General features: G+C 43.0%; 1 protein-coding gene and 1 pseudogene across 4 annotated transcripts in view; both read right to left on the bottom strand.

Annotated features, from left to right (window-relative positions):
- LOC144679076 (uridine phosphorylase 1-like) overlaps positions 1–21486 on the bottom strand; it is a 125789-nt gene that overhangs the window by 88512 nt on the left and 15791 nt on the right. The window lies entirely within an intron of this gene.
- Positions 16349–16818, bottom strand: LOC144673662 (small ribosomal subunit protein uS8 pseudogene; annotated as a pseudogene).

The following is a 21486-nucleotide window of genomic DNA, read 5'->3' as shown; positions in this document are numbered from 1 at the left end:
TGCTGGGCTGACCAAATCCCAAAGGGAAACTTGGCCAAGCTATCACAATGATTTGCAATTTGTATTTTTATTACGAGAAGGTATGTGTACTGAAGTCAGAAGTAACGATTCCACTACCACTTATGGAGGAGATTTTAGATATTAAATTGAAACATTTATTAACAAAAGAAAAATCAAACATGATTACAGTTACACAATTAAATTTAGTCTTATAACATTTCTCAAAAGATTTCTACTTAGCTAGACTCACAAATAAACACCCTTTTCCAGGCAACATAGATTCTTAATTTATAAAACATCCAGTAATATTACCACAAGGTGCCCACTGTTGCCATAAGGGGCATATTTCGTGAGCTTCCCTCTCCCTCTCACTCAGCAATGAAAATTCAAGACTTGTAACAAAATATTGCTTTCTGGAACAACTAGACACATCTCTGGGGTGGCTAGAAGTTGCTTCTTTCACAGGACTGTGCTTGCAAAGCACACTCTTCAAAATCACATGGCTACACACCAATACAGCTTTCAATCTTTCCTTAAATATATTTTTTCCTCTTTCATCTTTAAGACCATTGTTATTAATTTTTTTTGGAAGTTAACTTTCCCAAAATATGAAAATCTTTCATGTCATCTTTATGGCCACCACTTTTGGGGAAAAAGTAAACTTAATAACTTTGCTTTATTCATTTATGATTTTTGCCAATTGTAAAACTTCCTTTTCTTTTCTTTGAAATTCAACAGCTAAAAATTCAACTCATTTATCTCCAAATTCAAATTCTTATTCATGTTGTATTTACGTGTATCCGATCTTAGCTTGTCCATTGCCATTTCAAAAACACCTGCTTTTACACCTAACCCTTTAATGATTTAAACCTTGCAGTCTGACGGTCTTCGATTTAATTAAATTAGTCTCACACACAAACATACACACAGCCCCCACAAGCCTGCTTCACAGTTATCTCTCAGGAATGTTGAAAACATGATATTTTCTTTACATACTGCATTCACCTTCTCTAATCTCTGTTAACCCTTCAAAGAATTCAACCAGGTCAGTTAAGCATGAATTTACCTTTTAAAATCCATGCTGACTATCCACTATTATTCTAATTTCTATTTACAGCCCTTCAAAATTGGCTTCTCTCCAATATATTACCCAGGTCTGTCACCCTTGTGTCTTTCTCACTTATCTTAAAACATATTATGGTCACTGTTGCCTAGATGTTACCCTATTTTTACTTTTCTTATTTGCTCTAGTTCATCCCCTTTTCTAGTGAATCTTCCCTCTTTGAGCTTCTTGCCCACTGGGTTGGAAAGGGATCCTATACATGTTGGAGGAAATCCATTTCCTGAAGCCCTTTAACTACCTCTTTTAACTAATTAATTTTGGGGTACTTGAAATTCCCCATGATTAGTATTCAATATTTTTTACTCCTTTTCTCAATTTGTTTGTTTATTTCTTCACTAAGTGTGGTAGTGGGCAGTTAAAACGATGTTTTACACGCCAGCCGCAATGGTGGGTTTTCACACCGTATCGTCCCAAATCCACCGCATTAATTATGCATTCCCGGGAAACACGCCATTTATTTAAAGTCAAACCGCACACACACCTATGTGCTTCCAGCCCACAACTGCTGCACGGAAGACAGGGTGGCCCCAAAAAGCAAAAAGACTGCGGCCCCCAAGTTTGGTGACACGTTTCTTGAGCGCCTTTTGGACACCATGGAGGCCGGCCTTGATGTCCTCTACCCCCACTCTGGCTGCAGGAAGGGCAGCAACATCACCAATCCAGCATGGGAGGCGGTCGCAATGGTGGTCAGTGCCAATGCCCTGCAAAAGAGGACAGCCATCTAGTGCCGCTACAGGATGAATGGTCTCATCTGTTCTGCCGGGGGTAACTCACTCTTCTCATCATTCTCAACTCACAAATCTATCACACATCCGCAGGGATCTCACATCTCAAGGCACATTAGCATTAACTCTCACACACATCCTCACATCTCCATCAGGCTCATACCCTCTCGAGCTTGCGTCCTCATCCCGTCCATAGCTCCACTCACCACACAAACATTCCATGCAGTGCCATGCTTCCTGCTCACACTCTCCATCTGTTTCCATGCAGGAGAAGCCGGCTCACATCAGCAAGGAGAGGTCCCAGATCAGGGGTGGAGTGGCCCACATCAGGCCCCTCACTCACTTTGACAAGCATGCCATCGCGCTGATTGGTGAGGACGTAGACCTTGCCTGTGGCAACGGTGAGGATCCTACACCACATTACCCCTCTCTCAACACAACTGGGTGCTCTCTTTCCTGCTTTTGACTCTGCTGCCATGCACTAATTATCTTTGCCAAGCGATCGACACCCTCAGCTAGCCAGTCCCTCAGCTCTATCCAAGTCCTCGCCTCCAGACAAAAGAACACCTCTTTTGAAGAGCTGGAAATAAACAGCCTGGAAGACCCATCACAGCACTTACCCACACCCTACTCCAGTGCAGGGACACAAACCTCAGTGGGGCCTGGATCTAGAACAGGCTCGGGTTCAGAATCTGGTGGTCACCGCATGGACACATCTGCAGCAGAGAAGGCAGATTCAGCCAAACTCCCTGGCACTCAGGGGACTGCTGGGAAGAGGCATCTCCCAAGTCAGATGATGAGCCTCTGGATTCAGACTTCCAACTCAACAAAGAGAGTCAACAGAAGGCGGGGGATCATCATGCAGAGCTGTTGGAAGCCCTCAGAGTGGCTTGTGAGAGGAGTGTGTCTGCCTGCTCTCTGATGGAGTGGTGCCCAAATGTGCATATATGGAGGTCACATGGGGAGGATGGCGGATGACATGGAGGCCTTGATCCAGCACACGCGGCGATGCACACATCATGGGAGCCATGGGCAAGTCCCTGCAGTGGCAACACGAGAGGGAAATGGGGCACTTCGACGTCCCTCCAGGTGCTCCTTCCCCTCAACAAGTCAGGCCGGGGCCCTTGGGAGCCCAAAGCGAGAAGGAGAGGCAGCCGGGCACACCTGGATCATCCACACAGGAATCTCAGAGGCTGTCCTCTCCCTCACAGTCCCCTATGCCTGTGGGCCCCTCAATGGCGTCCTCCGTCACTGCAGAAGGAGCAGCTGGCTCATGAGTGATTCTGGAGGGAGAAGCGTATGTGTGGCAGGGCCTTTCGGAGCCTCATGCAAGCACTCTCTCATGCACACGGATCCTTCCCGTTTCACACTCACCTCACAGTCCTGAGCATTTTCAAGGCTGCCTGCTGGGATTTGCTTTCTGTTGTCCATCTGAGCTGACCTGCTTCTCTACCCATCACTGATCACACATCATGCAGCACCTGATTTCACCCCATGACTCTTGTTTCACTTTCGATTTGGACAGCATGGTGCTAATTCAGTTTTACTTCCACTCCCCTGTCTTACCAACCCTTGGCACCCATTTCCTTTCCCCCATCACAGTTGATCCCTCCCCGGCATCATCTTTCACCTCCCTTCTGTGACCTACCAGCCACAGCCCTTTTCCTTCAGGGGTGTCCTGGTGAAGGTGCACGTCCCCTTCCTTCCTGAAAATCCCACCCAGATCCACATTAACCTCCCCGAACGCCTGTTTCCCACACCCAGGGTCCTTGTCTGCTTCCGTGTCTCCACCAACCACCCTCGCTGTCCCTTCTACTTCTACCGCCAAACCCTCACCCTCCTACCATACCACCTCACTCTGCCCTCGGTCATTCTCACTATTCCCTCATACCAGGCCCCTACTCCCCTCATGTCGCTCCCCAGGAGGCAGTCATGGACCCATCAGACCCCTCCCTTGCACATTCACCTGCACAGGTACCCTCCGGACCCCTTCCCCACCTGGAAACCCTCCCCCCACCCAACACTGCTCCAGAACCCTTCTCCTCCCGCCCTGCTCCAGCCCCCTTCTACCCCCGCCCACTAAGTCCTCCCACGCCCCCCAGAGCCCCCTCCGCTTAGTCACTAGTCACGCCCCCTTCCTGACTCCTTCAGACACCCTCACTTCTTCCTCTAGCTTTACTCCTTCCTGACTCCTACCTTGACCCTTACTCCCTCCCCTAGCCTTCCGCCCTCCTTCCCTTACACCTTCCATCTCACCTTACACCTACCTCCCCAGTTGTCATCTTCGCTACCATTACCTCCCCCACCCTGTATTCCCTCTCGATACCTTCGCTCTCCACCATCTCCCGACACCTTCATTCCCCCCCATCCCGACACCTTCATTCCCCCCCCAACCCAACACCTTTGCTCCTCCCCCTCAACACCTTCATTTCCTCTCCCCACTTCCTGACACCTTCGCTCCCCCCCACCCCCAGACACCTCTTCCTCTCCCAGTCGATACTAAACGTTCCTCTCCCACCCCCGTGGCCATCATCTGTTGTGAACATCAACGCTGATTTTCCAACTTCCATGAGGTGCTTCACAGCAGAGCCATGTCCATGAGAATCCACCCAGCATGCCATGGACTTTCCTCCAGGATCCCGCTGCTGTCAGGCTCCAGCATCTTCTGCTCCTCGGATGTCCACGATGTGAGCAAGGACCTGACAGTAGGACCCGACTTCTGCACATCACAGTTGTCAATACGTGTTCTGCACCAGTGTGTTTTCCTGCTGACGTGGACAATAACACAGCAGGGGGGAAATATGAGTCTGGCGGGCTGCCCTTATAATTATATGCTGATGTATTACAATGAGGTTCCCGACATCCAGTGGTGGAGAATGTGGACTGCCATCAACGGGCTGAGCAGACGACTGCAAAGTGATTTCACAACGTTGTGAAACCGTTTTTTGGCCTTCTCACCATATTGTCTGCTCACACCACTGAATACGCCCGATGCCAGCGAGCACAGGCAATTCTGTCCTGGGATCCAGTTGTAGCCTTTACCCCCTGGCTATCTGAGTTGGGACACACCTGACCTCCGCTTTTACCCCCCACTGTCCTTTCTAAATATGTTATACCCTGCATTGTTTAATTCCTAGTGGTGATTATTCTATAGCCACGTCTCGGTAATCCCAACTATATCTTGTTCTTTGGATACTTTTCTGCACAACAGTGCCTTGGTCTGCATTGTGGCTTTCCTCCACACAGTATTTCTCCCTGTTTTCCTAGCTAGAGTACATCATACCTGTTGGACAGGACGAATGTCTGCAGGACCTCCTCCTCAACTTCTCTCAAGTCTATGCTACCTTGCTCCTTGACAGTCACATGCTCCCCTTTCTGATTCTTTGCTTTCCTATGGGGTTTGACTATTCAGAAATTCCTCCCTTCGTTAATATGTCTCTAACTCATATTCCAGCTCAATGACTGAGGCAGAGTGACTCAAGGCACGGATATTGGCTGCAAATGTGGGAATCGGGGAGTCTCACTGTCCACGAACTTCCACGTACTACAGTCCAGTCATATAGCTTGCTTTGCCATCTCTAGACTTTACTTATTGGTTTATTGACAGCCCGAGTTAAAATTAGGTACACTGCTTTGTTAAGAAAAACACAAATTACTTACTGTTTACTCACCTGAAAACAATTTGCATTTCTCACCAACTGTGGAATCACCTGGTCGAGGAGCTGTTTACATCAGCTAAACGGATGCTCCTGGAATATCTCACACTCTTTGAATCCCGGCCGAGTTATCTTAATACTTCGTCTTTGATTCTTACCTTATCTTGGATTATATTTATTTAAATATAATTATCCTTTAGTTTGTTTTAAGACCATTTGTTCTGTTTCTTTTAGCACTAACACACACTAAGTGCTAAAACACTGAAAAAAATTCTAGCTACTTACTGCCTCAAGCTTCCCCAAGCTAACACAAACAAGTGTTCAGGACCAAAAAAGCACCACCTCCTTTCTCCTCTGCACCAAACTCGCACTCTCACTAAATTCTGACACACATTTTTCACGTAATTAAAAGTAGGCTCTATGGTTACTCTCTGTGCTGAAAAGCAACAATAGATAGTCAATGACCTTTCCCAAATACACACAAACCACTTACAAATTTCACACAGACAAAAACAACAAGGGCATTTTAAGAATTTTCTGTTGGTTCTTGGTTTGGACTTGGGTTAAACCATTCCAAAATGCCTTGCAGTTTAAAGAGGCAGGCAATTATTTATTTCACTCCTAGGATCAGCTATTAAATGTTCAGAGTCTAAATAACACAATGTGGTTTGGGAATTGGAGACCAAATTCAGAGATCCTTGCGAAGCACCTTGGGACATCTTACTATTTTAAAGCCACTTTATAAATGCAAGTTGTCTACACTATAGAAGTCATGAAAATAAATGATATTTCAAACTTGTCATGTAAATCAAGTGATGAGAGGCAAGATAATGATAAATATCACTCCTCACCAGACTGACCATAATTCATACTTAACTTTGTAAGATATGACTTATCCAATCAACCTTACCTGTTATATTTATTATATCCCTCTGCTGACCACTCCTCACATCATGTCCTTCACTTACAATACTCAGGGCTGTAGCTTTACAAAATATTGTTTGGTAGCTGTAAGACTAACTGCAAAGCTTAGCGCCATATCTCAGGGCTTGGAGAAGAGTGATATAATTATCATTACAGTTATTTTGCCGGTAATCAATTAAAACCTTCTAAATAATAGGCAGAGGATTATCTGGTTTATGATAATCTAATAAGAAATGGTCAACACAGATCTAGAGTCAGAAGACTTTATTGTAGATAAAAACTATTTGTGCTTTCAGAAGTCTTCTGAAAGATCCACATATCTGTAATCAAACTAAAAGCCTTAGGGTTCAAAGTTGAATGTAGTACTGAAAAATAAACTGACGACAAATAAGAACAGTGAGAGATCATGAGAAATAGTGTTAGGCAGAGTAGTCAGGGAAAGTGATGAGTGAAAGCCTTCAGAAATCAGTGCATTGTTCTGTCAAATATAATCTACATTAATAGCCCACATAGCAAAAACATGTGCCAGTTTGGCAAATTTATTCATGGCATGAAATTAGAGGAATGTGGTATGGTCAGAGAAAGTGGCACTAAATCTGGACAGAACAAGCTGTCACTATTGCAGTGGAAGTTGATTTGGAACGTTCAACTTTCACCATGCCATGCACACGCGCAGACAGGCACAAAACAGTCCGCTTGATCGGTACCCCACCCACCAACTTTAACATTCACTCCCTCCATTACTTATGCACACTGGCAGCAGTGTGTACCATACTAGATGCACTGCAGCAACTCACAAATGCTCCTTCGACAGGACCTTCCAAACCCACAACCACTACCATTTAGAAGGACATGGGCAGCAGACACAGGCAAACACCACCACCTGCAAGTTCCCCTCTAAGCCACATGCTGATTTGGAACTATATCACTATTCCTTCACTGCCGCTGGAACAAAATCCTGTAACTCACTTCCTAATAGCACTGTGGGTGCACCTACACCAAATGGACTGCAGTGGTTCAAGAAGGCAGCTCTCCACCACCTTCTCATGGGCAATTAGGTATGGGCAACTATTGCTGGTCTTGGCAGCAACATCTATATCCCATGATGAATAAAAACAACCTGAACCAGGGGTAGGGTGGTGTGGGGCAAGGTGGAGAGAAATGTCACAAGCACTTTAAACCATTAAATGGAAGGGCAGGGTGAAACAAGTCTCAGGTGGAAAAGTAACATAAATAGAAATTTAAAAAAATGAAAAGGCAGAGAGTAGTGTAATGGACAGGAATTGTGCATTCCACACAACAGGTAAAGGGCAACTAAAATATGTAAGGTAATTAAATCAGGAGAGAGAAATAAGGTGTGCGAGAGTTAGAGCAGAGGTGGTGGTTAGGATGTGTGGCTAAAATAAGCATTCTTTATACAAACACACAAGAGTGAAAAGAAAGGGAGGGGGGGAAACTTAAAACAATCAGCATCACCAGTGAAAAGATGCTGGGAAAATGGTTAGAGCTAAAGGTTGACAAGTCCCGAGGACCAGAAGGTCTGCATCCTAGAGTCTTAAAATAAGTGACTGCAGTTTGTGCAGTTAGTACAGACATTGGTTATAATCTTCCAAAATTCTTTCAATGCTGGAAGGGTCTCAGTGGATTGGAAAACAGCAAATACAATACCTTTATTCAAAAAAAGGAGACAGAAAGCGGGAAACTATAAACCAGTGAGCCTAACATCTGTCGTAAGGAAATTGCTAGAATCCATTATTAAGGAGGTTATAGCAGGACACTTAGAAAATCATAATGGAATCAGGCAGAGTCAGCATGGTTTTGTGAAAGGGGAAATCGTGTTTAACTAATTTATTAGTTCTTTTTAAAGAAGTAACAAGCAAGGTGAATAAAGGGGAATCTGTAGATGTGGTGTGCTTGGATTTCCAAAAGGCATTTGATAAGGTGCCACATCAAAGGTTACTTCACATGATAACAGCACATAGTGTAGGGCACAACATATCATTTTCTGATACATGAATCACAAAAAATTAGCATGCAAGTACAGCAAGTGAAGGTAAATAGAATGTTAGCATTTTATTTTTAATTCATTCACAGGATGTGGACTTCGCTGCCTGGGCCAGCATTTATTGCCCATCCCTCATTGCCCTGAGTAGGTGGTGGTGAGCTGCCTTCTTGAACTGCTGAGTTCCAGGATTTTGACTCAGGGATAGTGAAGGAATGGTGATATATTTCCAAGTCAGGATGGTGAGTGACTTGGAGGGGAACTTCCAGGCGGTGGTGTTCCCATCTATCTGCTGCCCTTGTCCTTCTAGATGATAGTGGTCATGCGTTTGGAAGGTGCTGTTGAAGGAGCCTTGGTGAATTCCTGCAGTACATCTTGTAGATGGTACACATTGCTGCTTCTGTGAGTCGGTGGTAGAGGGAGTGAATGTTTGTGGATGTGGTGCCAATCAAGCGGACTGCTTTGTCCTGGATGGTGTCAAGCTTCTTCAGTGTTGTGGGAGCTGCACTCATCCAGGCAAGTGGGGAGTATTCCATCACACTCCTGACTTGTACCTTGTAGATGGTTGACAGGAAGCGGGTTACTCATCACACAATTCCTTGCCTCTGACCTGCTCTTGTAGCCACAGTATTTATATGGCTAGTCCAGTTCATTTTCCGGGTAACACCCAGGATATTGATAGTGGGGGATTCAGTGTGAACATTAAGGGGCGATGGTTGGAGTCTCTCTTTGTGGAGATGGTCATTGCCTGACACTTGTGTGGCATGAATGTTGCTTGCCACTTGTCAGCTCAAAGCCTGGATATTGTCCAGCTCTTGCTGCATTTGGACATGGACTGCTTCGATATCTGAGGAGTCGCGAATGGTGAACATCATACAATCATTAGCAAACATCCACACTTCTGACCTTATGATGGAAAGAAGGTCATTGATGAAGCAGCTGAAGATGATTGAGCTGAGGTTACTACCCTGAAGAACTCCTGCAGTGATGTCCTGGAGCTGAGATGACAGATCTCCAACAATCACAACCATCTTCCTTTGTGCTAGGTATGACTCCAACCAGTGGAGAGCTTTCCCCCTGATTCCCATTAACTCCAGCATTTCTCGGGCTCCTTGATGCCACGCTCAGTCAAATGTGGTCTTGATGTCAAGGGCAGTCACTCTCGCCTCATCTCGAGAGTTCAGCCCTTTTGTCCATGTTTGAACCAAGGCTGTAACGAGGTCAGGAGCTGAATGGCCCTGGTGGAACCCAAACTGGGCGTCAGTGAGCAGGTTATTGCTAAGCAAGTGCCGCTTGATAGCACTGTTGATGACCCCTTCCATTACTTTACTGATGATGGAGAGGAGACTGATGGGGCGGTAATTGGCCGGGTTGGATTTGTCCTACTTTGTGTGTACAGGACATACCTGGGCAATTTTCCACATAGCCAGGTAGATGCCAGTGTTGTAGCTATACTGGAACAGCTTGGATAGGGGCTCAGCAAGTTCTGGAGCACAAGTCTTCAGTATTATTGCCAGAATATTGGCAGGGCCCATAGCCTTTGATCCGTTGGTTGTGGGTTCGCTTAGCTCTGTCTATAACTTGCTGCTTATGCTGTTTGGCACACAAGTAGTCCTGTGTTATAGTTTCACCAGGTTGACACCTCATTTTTATGTATGCCTGGTGCTGCTCCTGGCATGCCCTCCTGCACTCTTCATTAAACCAGGGTTGATCCCCTGGCTTGACGGGAATGGTAGAGTGGGGTATATGCCAGGCCATGAGGTTACAGGTTGTGTTAGAGTAGAATTCTGCTGCTGCTGATGGCCCACAGCATCTCATGGATACCCAGTCTTGAGTCGCTAGATCTGTTCGAACCCTATCCCATTTAGCATGGTGGTAGTGCCACACAACACGATGGAGGGTATCCTCAAAGTGAATGCGGGACTTTGTCTCCACAATGACTATGTGGTGGTCACTCTTACCAATACTGTCATGGACAGGTGCATCTGCAGCAGGCAGGTTGGTGAGGATGAGGTCAAGTGTGCTTTTTCCCTCTTGTTGGTTCCCTTACCACCTGCCGCAGATCCAGTCTAGCAGCTATGTAATTTAGGACTTGGCCAACTTGGTCAGTAGTGGTGCTACCGAGCCACTCTTGGTGGTGGACACTGAAGTCTCCCACCCAAGTACATTCTGCACCCTTGTAACCCTCAGTGCTTCCTCCAAGTGGTGTTTAACATGGAGGAGCACTGATTCATCAACTGAGGTAGGGTGGTACATGGTAATCAGGAGGTTTCCTTGCCCATGTTTGACCCGATGCCATGAAACTTCATGGAGTCTAGAGTGGATGTTGAGGACTCCCAGGGCAACTCCCGCCCAACTATATACCACTGTGCCGGCACCTCTGCTGGGCCTGTCCTGTCGGTGGGACAGGACATACCCAGGGATGGTGATGGTGATGTCTGGGACATTACCTGTAAGGTACGATTCTGTCAGGCTATTGCTTGACTAGTCTGCGAGACAGCTCTCCCAATTTTGGCACTAGTAAGTTAGTAGTTTGTAAGGAGGACTTTGCAGGGTCAACAGGGCTGAGATTACCGTTGTCGTTTCCGGTGCCTAGGTCGAGGCCAGGTGGTCCGTCTGGTTTCATTCATTTTTTGCGACAAAGATTGTGACTCGTGACTAGCAGTTTGTTACAACTGGGTGGCTTGCCAGGCCATTTCAGAGGGCATGTAAGAGTCAACCACATTGCTGTGGGCCTGGAGTCACGTGTAGGCCAGACCAGGTAAGGATGACAGATTTCCTTTCCCTAAAGGACATTAGTGAACCAGATGGGTTTTTTTACAGCAATCGACAATGGTTCCATGGTCATCGCTAGACTTTTAATTCCAGATTTTTACTGAATTCAAATTCCACTATCTGCTCAGAGCATTACCCTGAGTCTCTGGATTACTAGTCAGCGACAATACCACTATGCCATCGCCTCCCCTTGCAATAAAATTAAGGGAGGTTTTACTGCAGCTGCACAGGGCCTTGGTGAGACCATATCTGGAGTACTGTGTACACTTAGGAACATAAGAGTAGGCCATTTGGCCCATCAAGATTACACCGCCATTCAAAAAGATCATTGCAGATTATCTATCTCCATGCTATATTTCCCCACCACCCCCATATCCCTTGGTGTCATTAGTATCGAGAAATCTATCAATTTCTGTCTTGAACATGCTCAGTGATTGAGCTTCCACAGCCCTCTGGGATAGAGAATTCCAAAGATTCACCAGCCTCTGAGTGAAGAAGTTCGTCCTCATCTCAATCTTAGATGAACTGCCCCTAAGTTCTAGACTCACCAGCCAGGGGAAACATCCCATTCACATGTGCCCTGTCACATCCTGTAACAACTTTCTAAGATTCAATGCAATCACCTCTCATTTTTTGAAACTCTAGAGAATACAGCAAGACAAGCAGCAGAGATAGTTGATGATTATGAGTCAGTTGATAGGGCTAAAGCTTTTCTTCGTCACCCTTTTAAATCTGAGAAGGATAGAAAATGTTAAGGTGAAAGGAAGGTGGGTAGTCAGGGAAGAGGAGTAGGTGGAAATCCGCAGGAAGTTTTTTCTCAGAATTAGAAGGAAAGTGCTGAGGATAGAAGTGACATTCAAAAATTGAGGTGCTTTCATTGTAATAAAATTGGACATACGAAATCTTTATGCTCGAAATTGCAAGAAAAATCTGTTGTAATTATAAGAGTGCAGAAAAGTACTGGAAGTAAAAGTACTGTGGATGCTGAGGTTCAGGCACAGGAAAAAACAGTTGTGTGTGTACAGGTAAAACTGGGAGAATCAATGATAGGTAAAGAAGTTGGAATGTGTTCACAATTTACCCAGGAAAATTCTGAGGACCAGGTTGCAGAAATGTTTAAAGATTTTGTATGTGAAGGGAAAGTCTTTCCATGTGTACAGGATGGAGTAGGTAAAGCTGTTAACATTTTAAGAAACACAGAGGCTAGTCGATCCTTAATATTGTGGGATAGTGATATGTGTTGTTCAAAGAGAGTAATGCAGGAACAGGTGATGATAAGTGGGGTTCATGGAGGTGCTAAGCCTATTCCATTTTGGAAGGTAAATTTAAAGAGCAAGCGGAAAACAGGTGAGGTGATTGTTGCAGCAATAGAAAAATGCCCATTGCAGGGGTTCAATTTGTTCTGGATAATGATATAGCTGGATCACAGATGTGGGTGTTGCCTTTAGAAGTGTTTTCAACAGAAGTGTTGCAGAGAGAGCATCCTGGATTGTCTGAAGATAGATTACAGGCTCATAGGTTGAAACAAGAAGAACAGAAGTTCAAAGGCAGGGAGAGGGTTTGGAAATCCAATTAGCTGACACTGTTTGATAAGGTTGTTCAGGAGGAAGGACTGGAAGGCAACTCAGCTGAAGGGTTTAGCTCAAGGAGGTTAGTGGAATTACAGAAAAAGGATTTGCAAATAAAACATTTATATCAGACAGCTTACTCAGAAACAGGCAAAATTTATTCCAGAATGTCATTACCTTAAGGGTAATGTTTTAATATAAAAAGGGAGGCCTTATCGCGCTTCGGCAAATGAAAGCTGGAGGGAGATGCATCAGATTGTAATACCATTTGGATGTAGAATTGAGATTCTGAGGATAGCTCATGAAATTCCAATGGGGGCACATTTAGGAATTAGAAAGGCACAGGCGAAGATACAAAAACGTTTTTTTGGCCTGGATTGCATAGGGACGTAGTCTAATTCTATAGAATATGTCACAAATGTCAGGTGATAGAGAAACCACAAGCAGTGATTAAACTGGCACCTTTACTTTCAATTCCAGCATTTGAAAAACCTTTCACTCGGGTCCTGATTGATTGTGTAGGACCCCTCCCTAAGACTAAAAGTACTTACTGACAATAATGGATGTGTCTACCAGGTTTTCTGAAGCAATGCCTTTGAGAAACATTACAAAGAAAATTGTGGAAGGGTTAACTACATTTTTTAAAAACGATATGGCTTACCTAAAGAAATACAATCAGATCAGGGTTCAAATTTCATGTCACAGCTGTTTAAGGAAGTAATGAACAGTTTGGGGATAAAACAGTCGAAACCAAAAGCTTACCATCCTGAATCACAAGGGGCTTTGGAAAGATGGCATCAAACTCTAAAAACTATGATGAAGGCATATATCAGGATTATCCACAGGATTGGGGTACGGGAATTCCATTCTTGTTATTTGCTATTAGGGACACTTCTATTGCATCAACTGGTTTGAACTTTTGAACTAGTTTATGGTCATGAGGTAAGGGGACTGCTGAAATTGATTCATGAAAAATGGGTGGGTCAAAATTCAGAAACAACTCTCCTGGATTACGTATCAAGTTTCAGAGAAAGATTGGAACGAGCATGTGAGTTAGCTAGGGAACGTTTAAAGATATCACAGCAAGTGATAAAAGTGAAGGCAGACAGGAAAGCTACAGCTCGTAGTTTTGTTGCTGGGAAGAAATAGCTAGTTCTGTTACCATTACTGGGTGATTCATTAAAGACAAGGTTTAGTGGGCTTTATAGGATTGAAAAGAAATTGAATGAATTATTTAATAAATACTCCAGGTGGAAGAAAGAAGCAGAGTGTGCGTCATGTAAACATGCTTAAAAAGTACCTTGATAGGGAAGAGGAACAAAGGAGGTATTAGTGGTGGTAGATAATGAGAAAGAAGTAGAAATGCAAGATTCTGAAATTGATTTTCCTCTAATCAAATTGGATAATGAGGGAGTACTTGAAAATTTAAATGTAATATTAAGTTATCTTCCAAACAAGTGTCAAAGTGATTGGGACAATCTATTGCAGTCACACAAAGATATTCATGGAAATAATTTGGGGAGGACAAATTTAGCCATACATGATGTCTCTGTAGAAGTTTCATCTTCGCTAAGGCAACATCCTTATAGATTAAATCTGGCAAAGTTATCACAAGTACAGAAAGAAATTGAATTCATGCTTCAAAATGATGTCATCAAGTATAGTTGCAGTAACTGGAATTCACCTATTATGCTGGTCCCAAAACCAGATGGAACATAAAGACGTTGTGTGGACTATTGAAAGGTGAATGCGGTGACAAAAGTGAATTCATATCCTATACCACGGCTGGAAGATTGTATTGAGAAAGTGGGACAATCAAACTTCATCACAAAGATTGACTTGCTAAAAAGATATTGGCAAGTACCATTATTGGAGAGGGCAAAGGAGATATCGGCTTTTCTGATACCAGATGGATTATACCACTTCAAGTCATGCCGTTTGGTATGAAAAACGCACCTGCAACATTTCAAAGACTGACAAAGTAATTGCAGGTCTGAGCAATTGTGCTGTTTATATTGACAACTTGATAGTTTTCAGTCAGGTGTAGGAAGAGCATTTACAACATCTGAAAAAATTATTTACTCAATTACAAGAAGCTAATTTGGTGGTGAATTTGGCTAAAAGTGGATTTGCAAAAGCACAAGTTACATATCTAGGCCACATCATTGGACTTGGTAAGGTGGTTCCAAGAAATGTGAACGTCTAGGCTATTGTGGGTTTCCCCATGCCTACAACAAAACGTGAAGTTTCGAAATTTCTGGGCATGAGTGGGTTTTATCGGAAATTTTAGCAGTGTGGTTGCTCCACTGACTGAACTATTAAAAAAGATTTCAATGTACACAGGAGTGTCAGAGGGCATTTGACAGTTTGAAAACTGTATTAACTACGACACTAGTTTTGGCAGTACCAAATTACGCCAAGCAATTTAAGTTGGCCATTGACGTAAGTGATGTAGGCATTGGGGCCATACTGTTAAAAGATAAAAATGAAATTGAAAAACCAATAGGGTATTTTTCACAGAAATTGAATGTACAACACAGAAGACATTCAACAATCAAAAAGGAGACTTTGGGTTTGGTGTTAGCATTGCAGCATTTTGAGATTTGTTACAAACAATTCATCAGAAACAATTGTTTATAGAGACCATAATCCTTTAAAGTTTCTGGACAAATTTCGAGACAGAAGTGCAAGGCTATTCAGATGTAGTTTATTACTACAACCATTTAATTTACAGATTATACATGTAGCGGAATGAGAAAATCTGATTGCAGGTGCATATCAAGAGTTGAAGCTTAAAGGGAAAATTGGACATTTAAAACCTGGACACTGAACTGAAATGATTCCTGTTGATATGAAAGATTTGTATATATATTTTTCTGTTAATGCATGCATCTGGTAATGTAATATTATAAGTATATAGATAAGTATAGGAGATAATATAAGATGAATTAATAAAAATGAAGTCATCTTTTTAAATTATGACAGTTCATTTTTCAATAAGGAAGGGGATGTCAGGAAGATATAACATTGTTATTGGAATTTATTGTAAAATAATGGTATGTGTGTCTATATGTGTCTGTATGTGTGAGACTTAATTGGATTAAAGGTCTGAAGGCTTTGATGTATTAGATGGTAAGCTAGGTTTGAAATGTTAACTGGTAAACATGGGGGAAGTTTAGAATGTAAGGCGTAAAATAACTTTTGCATTTTAAATAAGCCAGACTAGATTGTTTTCAAGAAGGGATGAACTGTGTCACTTAGCCAGGTGAAGTTCAGAAACAGTGTGTTTATTTTTTCTCAAAGATTACTGGTAAATTTGGTACTATGATAATTTTTTACAATCAGGGAGGTAGTGAAACAATGGGAATTTGCATTCAAAGGGGAAAATATGAAGAAAGGCGAGAAGGCTGTGTGTAAAGGCAGGCTTTTTAAGATCTAACAAGTGTGACAAGCCTTCAGCATCTACTGTCTACAATGAACTGAAGTTAAGAAAACTCACTTTGAACTGGATTGTTCAGGGTATCATGTTTCTTGCCTGGGTCTTTTAAAATCTGTGTGTCTTACTATTGCCTTAATTTTTTTTTTTTAAACTGGTTTCAATGTTTTATTATAGACTGGTATTAAGTTTTAGAAAAAGAATCCTAGGATATTTCCTCCTGTATGTTTTCGCTTGGCCTCTTCATGGTCCATGATGCCAGCTGAGGTCGTTAGAATGAGGTACCCAAACTGACGAGAAGGCAGGAGACCATTTTGCCACCTTTCTAGCTCCTTTACTTGAACATCGAATCTGGGGCTAATGACACCGCACTTGTTCAGTCTGCCTGTGAGATTGACAACTATTTTCCCACCCCTGTGGTCATCAATAATCTCAAACTCTCCAATGTAGCCATGCTTCATCATTACAGTCAGGAATCTCACAATCACTTTGGAGCATGGTCGGATGAGAACCTGCCGTTTTCCATGTTTCTCTGCATTGTTGATGCTTGTAAGGGCATCGGCGAGAACATTCATGCGCACCATGATGCCGCTTCGTCAATATGGCGAAACAGCTACTATTGCCTTAATGGAGGTGTAACTGGGAGTCAGATTAATTAGGGGATTTAGAAGTTATTATAGAAGTAATTTGTAGACCTATGTATGTGCATAAAATCATTTCTGTGATTAGTAAATGTTTAATCTGGTTTTGTAAAAACCTATAAGGCTCGGTGGTTTTACTATTACCAAATTCAAAGCCTGCATCTCGAAATATACAAATGGCAAAAATAGTTGTGGCAGTTGTCTCTCTCATGTTTCCCTCTGGGATTTGAACAACTCAGCATTTACCATCGGCTGTGCCATAACATCCCTACTACTGACATCAAACTAACAGGTCTGTAGCTCTAAGTGTTCTCCCTCCCTTGTTAAATAGTGGAGTTACATTTGCTACTTCCCAGTCTGCAGGAACCTTTCCACATCTACAGAATTTTGAAAGTTAACCACCAATGTATCCACTATCTCTACAGCCAGCTCCTTCAACACTGGAATGTCGCACATCTGGTCCAGGGAATTTATCAACCTTCAATCCAATTAATTTTTTTTTGAGTACTACCTCTTTATTAATACTAATTTCTTTCAGTTCCTCATTTTCACAAGTCCCTTGGTATCCTAGTATCTCTGAAAGATTTTCTGTATCTTCCTCTGTGCAGATAGACACAAAGTAATTGTTTAGTTTCTCCACCATTTTCCTATTCTCCATTATGAATTCTCCTGTCTCCATCTGTAATGGACCCACATTTATCCTTGCTGATCTTATCCTTTTCACATACCTAAAGAAGCTTTTACACTCCTACTTTATGTTTCTCACTAGCTTGTATTCATATTATTTTCCCTTTCTTTCAGTTTTAGTCATCTGCTAGATTCTAAATTGCTTCCACTCCGTGATTACCACTTTTTTTGGCAACCTTATAAGCCACTTCCTTTGATTTAATGCAATCTTTAACTTCTTTCATTAGCCATGGTTAATTTACCTTGTGTGTTTTTTCGTGTGAGAGGAATGTATATTTGTTGTAGATCATGTAATGCTTCTTTAAATACTAGCCATTGCCTGTCAACACTTTTACTGTATTTTTCCAATCCACTACAGCCAACTTGCCCCTTATACCTCCTTAGTTTCCTTTGTTCAGATTTAAGACCCTAGTTTCAGGATAAACTATATCACTTTCAAACGTAATGTGAAATTCTGTCATGTTATTTTAGACTTTTGGTCTCCATATTCGAGAAAGGATATAATTGTATTAGAAGCAGTTCAGAGGGGGTTCATTCAACTCATTCCTAGGTAGAAGGCTTCTCTTAAGGTTGAACAGGGTGGGCTTATACCCAGTGGAGTTTAGAAGAATGAGAGGTGATCTTATGAAACATACAAGATCCTGAGGGACTTGATAGGTGGATACAGGAAGGATGTTTCTTCTAGTGGGGTAGACTGGAACTAGGGGACAGTTTAAAAATAAGAGGACTCCCTTTTAAAATGAGATTAGGATAATTTTTTTCCTCTCAGAAGGTTGTTAGTGTGTGGAATTTTCTTCCCCAGAAAGCAGTGGAGGCTGGGTCTTTGAATTTATTCATGGCTGAGTTAGATAGATTTTGAATGACATGGGAGTCAAGGGTTATGGGGCTCAGGCAGGAAAGTGGGGTTAAGACCACAACCAGATCAGCGATTTTATTGAATGGCAGAAGAAGCTCAAAGGGCCAATTGGCTTACTCCTTGCTCCCAAGAATAATGTTCCTAAGTTGAATGCGCAAATTCAACCAAGAGGCCATGAAATGGTGGCCATTAGTGATAAATGCTTGTAAGACAATCAGGACTGAGAATAAAACAAACCAGATTATAAAATTTACAGTAAGGTTGGGGAGATTGGTAGGGAGAGGGGACTAGCCTTAAAGGTGAGTAGAATTAAGAGGCAGAAAAGCGTTTAAGATTTTGTGGGATTGGGGACAGTGTAATGGAATACTCCCTACTTGCCTGGATGAGTGCAGCTCCCACAACACTCAAGAAGCTTGACACCATCCAGGACAAAGCAGCCCGCTTGAATGGCACCACATCCAAAAACATTCACTCCCTCCACCACCAACACACAGTAGTAGCAGTATGCACTATCTACAAGATGCACTGCAGGAATTCACCAAGGCTCTTTAGACAGCATCTTCAAAACCCATGATCACTACCAACTGGAAGGACAAGGGCAGCAGATAGATGGGAACGCCACTACCTGGAAGTTCCCCTCCAAGCCACTCACCATCCTGACTTGGAAATATATCACCATTCCTTCAGTGTCACTGGGTCAAAATCATGGAACTCCCTTCCTAACAGCAGTGTGGGTGTATCTATACCACATGGACTGCAGTAGTTCAAGAAGGCAGCTCACCACCACCTTCTCAAGGGAAATTAGGGATGGGCAATAAATGCTGGTCCAGCCAGCGAAGCTCAGATCCCATGAATGAATATAAAAAAAAGAACCCCTGACAGCAACTGTGAAGTGGTGGAATGTATAACTGCAGAGTTTAGGAAAGCATGCAGCAAAGCCAGAGTGGTTTAACTGGGGGACTTCAACTTCCATATAGATTGGGATAAAAGCAAAACACTGCAGATGCTGGAAATCTAGAACAAAAGCAAAAATACCTGGAAAAACTCAGCAGGTCTAACAGCATCTGCGGAGAGGGATACAGTTAACGTTGAGTCCGAATGACTCTTCATCAGGACTAAGGAAAAATAGAAAAGAGGTGAAATATAAGCTGGTTTAAATGGGGGTGGGACAGGTAGAGCTGGATAGAGGGCCAGTGATAGGTGGAGATTGCCAAAAGATGTCATAGACAAAAGTACAAAGAGGTGTTGACGGTGGTGATATTAGCTAAGAAATGTGCTAATGGGGACATTAAGGGTAGAAAGCAGGACGAGCAAGGGACAGATAGCCCTAGCAGGGGTGGGATGGGGGTGGGGTGCGGTCTAAATAGGCTAAAAGGTAGAGATAAAACAATGGATGGAAATACATTTAAAAATGGAAATAGGTGGGAAAAGAAAAATCTATATAAATTATTGGAAAAAGGGGGATCGGAAAGGGGATGGGGATGGAGGAGAGAGTTCATGATCTAAAGTTGTTGAACTCAATATTCAGTCCAGAAGGCTGTAAAGTACCTAGTCGGAAGACGAAGTGCTGTTCCTCCAGTTTGCGTTGAGCTTCACTAGAACATTGCAGCAGGCCAAGGACGGACATGTGGGCATCAGAGCAGGGTGGTGTGTTGAAATGGCAAGTGACAGGGAGGTCTGGGTCATGCTTGCGGACAGACCGAAGGTGTTCCGCAAAGCAGTCACCCAGTCTGCGTTTGGTCTCTCCAAAGTAGAGGAAACCGCATTGGGAGCAGCGAATGCAGTAGACTAAATTGAGGGAAGTGCAAGTGAAATGCTGCTTCACTTGAAAGGAGTGTTTGGGCCCTTGGACGGTGAGGAGGGGGGAAGGAGGGTGAGGAGATTGGGATAAGCAGGTGATCTCATGTCAGAAAGGTAGCAAACTTCTTGAATGCATTCTGGACAGTTTTCTGCAACAATTTGTGGTAAACCCAACAACAGGGCAGGCCATACTAGATTTAATATGGGGTTATGAGCCAGATTTAGTTAACAGCCTAATGGTGCATGAATATTTATCTAATAGCAACCGTAATATGATTGAGTTCAATGTTGTGTTTGAAAGGGAGAAACCCAAACGAAAATCAAATCAGTGCTGTTCTAGTCTGCACCAACAGCTGGTCAGTGAGAGAGTTTAAAGGGTTAATTTCTATCTAAACTCTATTTTTTTCATTAATTTAGAAATTAAGTAAAAATTACTCTCAAGTTAAAAGTTAAGTTTTATTCCAGCCTTAAAATAAGGGTATACACGTTCTCTAAGAGCAGCAGCTACTTAATTAGGTAGCTAGCTGGTTTTTCAGAAGATTGAATTAGTTGTTTTGCAGGGAGCTTAAAAACTGGCCTTCCTCAGTGCTGCCTCACCTGCCCTGAGTGCTAATTTGGGTGCACAGAGTGTAAAGTAGGAGTTTGGTGAGAGAGGGAGTTCGGTAGAGAGGGGCAATACATGCTCCTTTCTTTTTCTACATTTTTCAGCCTCCAGTAGCTGGCTCTTACTTCAGTACAGGGGAAGAAGCTGATTGGTGAGGAACTGGTAAGATATTCTACTTATTCTAATTGTAATAAATGTTTTTTTTAAATTCAGTAAGTGGTTAAGATGTATTCTATTTCTAAAGTTTAAAAGAATACAAATTGGTGGTAAGGTTAATAAAATAGATAAAAGAAAAATAAGTGAATAATATAATTAAATCATTAATTAAAACACATTAAGAATGGCAGGACAGATGATGCGTCAAGGCTGCAGCATGTGGGAGCTCCTGGATGCCAGTGTGATCCAGGGCAAACACATCTGCAGTAAATGTTTGTGGCTGGAGCAGCTTTGGCTCAGAATCATTGAGCTGGAGGCTGAGCTGCAGACTTTGCAACACAACAGGGAGGAGAAAAGTTACCTGAATGCTTTGTACCAGGAGACAGTCACACCACCTAGGACAGGGTCTTCTGATTTGGCCAGTGGTCAGAGACAGGAGGGTGTGACTGCAAGTGAGGTAGGCAAGAGGACCCAGAGGACAGCAATGCAGGAGCCTTAGCCTTTGTGATTGTCCAAAAGGTTTGAGGTTTTCT

Source organism: Cetorhinus maximus, chromosome 3 (assembly GCF_964194155.1).
Source record: "Cetorhinus maximus chromosome 3, sCetMax3.hap1.1, whole genome shotgun sequence".
NCBI lineage: Eukaryota > Metazoa > Chordata > Chondrichthyes > Lamniformes > Cetorhinidae > Cetorhinus > Cetorhinus maximus.
This window is presented reverse-complemented; position numbering and strand designations above follow the sequence as displayed.